The sequence below is a fragment of the Schistocerca piceifrons genome, unplaced genomic scaffold, assembly GCF_021461385.2.
Source record: "Schistocerca piceifrons isolate TAMUIC-IGC-003096 unplaced genomic scaffold, iqSchPice1.1 HiC_scaffold_318, whole genome shotgun sequence".
Taxonomy (NCBI): domain Eukaryota; kingdom Metazoa; phylum Arthropoda; class Insecta; order Orthoptera; family Acrididae; genus Schistocerca; species Schistocerca piceifrons.
Window position 1 is genome coordinate 15001 of NW_025728535.1, and position 5000 is coordinate 20000.

Consider the following 5000-nt stretch of genomic DNA (forward strand, 5'->3'; position numbering starts at 1 on the left):
TCTGTCAATCCTTCCGGTGTCCGGGCCTGGTGAGGTTTCCCGTGTTGAGTCAAATTAAGCCGCAGGCTCCACTCCTGGTGGTGCCCTTCCGTCAATTCCTTTAAGTTTCAGCTTTGCAACCATACTTCCCCCGGAACCCAAAAGCTTTGGTTTCCCGGAGGCTGCCCGCCGAGTCATCGGAGGAACTGCGGCGGATCGCTGGCTGGCATCGTTTATGGTTAGAACTAGGGCGGTATCTGATCGCCTTCGAACCTCTAACTTTCGTTCTTGATTAATGAAAACATACTTGGCAAATGCTTTCGCTTCTGTTCGTCTTGCGACGATCCAAGAATTTCACCTCTAACGTCGCAATACGAATGCCCCCGCCTGTCCCTATTAATCATTACCTCGGGTTCCGAAAACCAACAAAATAGAACCGAGGTCCTATTCCATTATTCCATGCACACAGTATTCAGGCGGGCTTGCCTGCTTTAAGCACTCTAATTTGTTCAAAGTAAACGTGCCGGCCCACCGAGACACTCAATAAAGAGCACCCTGGTAGGATTTCAACGGGGTCCGCCTCGGGACGCACGAGCACGCACGGGGCGGTCGCACGCCTTCGGCTCGCCCCACCGGCAGGACGTCCCACGATACATGCCAGTTAAACACCGACGGGCGGTGAACCAACAGCGTGGGACACAAATCCAACTACGAGCTTTTTAACCGCAACAACTTTAATATACGCTATTGGAGCTGGAATTACCGCGGCTGCTGGCACCAGACTTGCCCTCCAATAGATACTCGTTAAAGGATTTAAAGTGTACTCATTCCGATTACGGGGCCTCGGATGAGTCCCGTATCGTTATTTTTCGTCACTACCTCCCCGTGCCGGGAGTGGGTAATTTGCGCGCCTGCTGCCTTCCTTGGATGTGGTAGCCGTTTCTCAGGCTCCCTCTCCGGAATCGAACCCTGATTCCCCGTTACCCGTTACAACCATGGTAGGCGCAGAACCTACCATCGACAGTTGATAAGGCAGACATTTGAAAGATGCGTCGCCGGTACGAGGACCGTGCGATCAGCCCAAAGTTATTCAGAGTCACCAAGGCAAACGGACCGGACGAGCCGACCGATTGGTTTTGATCTAATAAAAGCGTCCCTTCCATCTCTGGTCGGGACTCTGTTTGCATGTATTAGCTCTAGAATTACCACAGTTATCCAAGTAACGTGGGTACGATCTAAGGAACCATAACTGATTTAATGAGCCATTCGCGGTTTCACCTTAATGCGGCTTGTACTGAGACATGCATGGCTTAATCTTTGAGACAAGCATATGACTACTGGCAGGATCAACCAGGGAGCTGCGTCAACTAGAGCTGAGCAGCCGGCCGCCCGGGAGTGTGTCCCGGGGGCCCGCGCGAACACGCAAGCGTCCGCTCAATCATTCTGCAAACAGGAGGAGGCTGAGCTCCCCTGCACAATACACCTCGAAACCCTCTCAGGTCCCGGCGGCGCGCAGCGCCGTCCCAAGTACTTGGTCGGGTTCGAGAGAGGCGCAATCGCCCGGAGTTAGGCGAGTAGACGCTTTCGGTGCGACCACCCGTGCTCCCAACTGAGCTTGCCGCTGCCGACAGAGGCCCGGGAGCGTGCTGTCGTGGCATTGCCGGCGGGAGACAACACGCGCCACCTACGGTGACCGGCAGCTCCAACGCCAGCGCCACAGAAGGACAAAAGCCCCACTTGGGTGCCGAAGCGAACTCTCCCAGCACAGCGCACACGCCAACACATCCGCACAGCTGCGATACAAACCACCAGCGAGAACCGCTGGGGCGACCGAGCAGCAGACGGCGTCGCGGCGCCGAGCGCCGGGCGGCGGCGCATCCTCAACGCACACAGTCCTCAATCGGACCAGCACACTGCAGATGTCCACCGCGCTTCGCACCGGGCCCGCGAGGACCTACTTTGGCCGCACGGCGCCGCGCGCAGGGTGCGCCGGCGCGCAGCTGCGACGCCTGCCGCGTCCGTCGGCCGGCGCGCCTGCCACTGGCCGCCCCCACCAGCCGGCTGTAGCGCGTGCGCCCACGCACCGCGCGGCCAGCACGCCGGGAGGCGCCCCCTCACCGGCCGGGGACGGTCCCACCCAGCCACCGCCGCGTATCGCTTCACACCCAGATGCCGTTCAGTTTCGTCGGCATGGTGGGTATCGCTGGAACAACCGGTTAGTACCTCAACCTATCGTCGCCATCACCGATTCACCCCTAGCGAGAACAACCGCACCACAACGGGTTACCATTTCTTCATTTGCGTAACTTCACCAGAAAACGTAGGCGTCCATCGCCATTTGCAACTTCAACCATTATTGCATGCCTGTGTCAGGTGTCACGCCACACTACGTCTGCCCACATACACGCAACAAAATGTGCACGCCTAGACAATACGTGGAAGGTGGCCCCCGTACGTATGCGATGTCCATTGCTCGAACGACTGTCAACCGGCTTCTGTAGCATGTCGCAGATATGGAACGCGCTGCACCATGCCATCACGGTGTGTGAGGAGAGACGACTAGGTCCGAATACATCAACAGACAGCTCATGCTGATCGCCATCCACGGCGTCCGTTCCTCCCACACGTCTCTATGGCGTACCACACTGCAATCCAGCTCTCATAGGGAGACGACACGTAGCTGCGTGCACAATATTTGCACTGTATGGTCCGCCGTTTTTGGGCGCAGTCGTTGTACGGTCACACATGTGCCACGATGTATCATTCAGTACATAAGGACGAATGTGCAGTACAGATTGTGGTTCACGCGTACGACATCAGCGGACAGTTGACACAGGCCGCACCACAACGTAGCCTGCGTACGTCGCATGCGAAGGGCATTGAACATGCAAACTTGTCACCAACCACCTTGCGAAGGCAGGGGGCAAGGTGGGGACGTGGGGAGAGGTGGGGGGGGGGGGGGGGCGGCATGTACGCCCTGCTGCCATCCACATTACAGTGTACAGCAGGAGCATGTGGAAAGTCAGCAAGACTTGCAAGGTGTTTAACATGAAGCGATACACAGGGGAGCGGGCAGTGCGAGTAGCGAACTATATTGCGAGGGTTGCGGGTGGGCAACACTACACTAATTGAACGAGTCGTATAACAATTACAGAGCAGGTTTAGGCGACAACGTGGGTTACGATAGGCGACAACGTGGGTTACGTTAGGGGACAACGTGGGTTACGTTAGGGGACAACGTGGGTTACGTTAGGGGACAACGTGGGTTACGTTAGGGGACAACGTGGGTTACGTTAGGGGACAACGTGGGTTACGTTAGGGGACAACGTGGGTTACGTTAGGGGACAACGTGGGTTAGGTTAAGGCACAACATGGGTTAGGTTAAGGCACAACATGGGTTAGGTTAAGGCACAACATGGGTTAGGTTAAGGCACAACATGGGTTAGGTTAAGGCACAACATGGGTTAGGTTACGGCACAACATGGGTTAGGTTAAGGCACAACATGGGTTAGGTTAAGGCACAACATGGGTTAGGTTAGGGGACAACATGGGTTAGGTTAGGGGACAACATGGGTTAGGTTAGGGGACAACATGGGTTAGGTTAAGGCACAACATGGGTTAGGTTAGGGGACAACATGGGTTAGGTTAAGGCACAACATGGGTTAGGTTAGGGGACAACATGGGTTAGGTTAGGGGACAACATGGGTTAGGTTAAGGCACAACATGGGTTAGGTTAAGGCACAACATGGGTTAGGTTAAGGCACAACATGGGTTAGGTTAGGGGACAACATGGGTTAGGTTAGGGGACAACTTGGGTTAGGTTAGGGGACAACATGGGTTAGGTTAAGGCACAACATGGGTTAGGTTAAGGCACAACATGGGTTAGGTTAGGGCACAACATGGGTTAGGTTAGGGCACAACATGGGTTAGGTTAGGGCACAACATGGGTTAGGTTAGGGGACAACATGGGTTAGGTTAGGGGACAACATGGGTTAGGTTAGGGGACAACATGGGTTAGGTTAGGGGACAACATGGGTTAGGTTAGGGGACAACATGGGTTAGGTTAGGGGACAACATGGGTTAGGTTAGGGGACAACATGGGTTAGGTTAGGGGACAACATGGGTTAGGTTAGGGGACAACATGGGTTAGGTTAGGGGACAACATGGGTTAGGTTAAGGCACAACATGGGTTAGGTTAAGGCACAACATGGGTTAGGTTAGGGGACAACATGGGTTAGGTTAGGGGACAACATGGGTTAGGTTAGGGGACAACATGGGTTAGGTTAAGGCACAACATGGGTTAGGTTAGGGGACAACATGGGTTAGGTTAAGGCACAACATGGGTTAGGTTAGGGGACAACATGGGTTAGGTTAGGGGACAACATGGGTTAGGTTAAGGCACAACATGGGTTAGGTTAAGGCACAACATGGGTTAGGTTAAGGCACAACATGGGTTAGGTTAGGGGACAACATGGGTTAGGTTAGGGGACAACTTGGGTTAGGTTAGGGGACAACATGGGTTAGGTTAAGGCACAACATGGGTTAGGTTAAGGCACAACATGGGTTAGGTTAGGGGACAACATGGGTTAGGTTAGGGGACAACATGGGTTAGGTTAGGGGACAACATGGGTTAGGTTAAGGCACAACATGGGTTAGGTTAGGGGACAACATGGGTTAGGTTAAGGCACAACATGGGTTAGGTTAGGGGACAACATGGGTTAGGTTAGGGGACAACATGGGTTAGGTTAAGGCACAACATGGGTTAGGTTAAGGCACAACATGGGTTAGGTTAAGGGACAACATGGGTTAGGTTAGGGGACAACTTGGGTTAGGTTAGGGGACAACATGGGTTAGGTTAAGGCACAACATGGGTTAGGTTAAGGCACAACATGGGTTAGGTTAAGGTACAACATGGGTTAGGTTAAGGTACAACATGGGTTAGGTTAGGTTACACGTTGTTGTAAGGAAAGGTGTGGGGGGGGGGGGGGGGGCGGGGCGGCAGGTTCGTTGATAGTGATTAT

At 54.1% G+C, this 5000-nt stretch overlaps 1 non-coding gene across 1 annotated transcript in view; it reads right to left on the bottom strand.

Annotated features, from left to right (window-relative positions):
- The window catches only part of LOC124745410, a 1909-nt gene extending 573 nt beyond the window's left edge, over positions 1-1336 (bottom strand). Inside the window, exon 1 of the ribosomal RNA XR_007010987.1 lies at positions 1-1336. This exon is cut by the window's left edge and continues 573 nt beyond it. This is a non-coding gene — a ribosomal RNA (small subunit ribosomal RNA).
- Positions 1337-5000: the final 3664 nt, after the last annotated feature.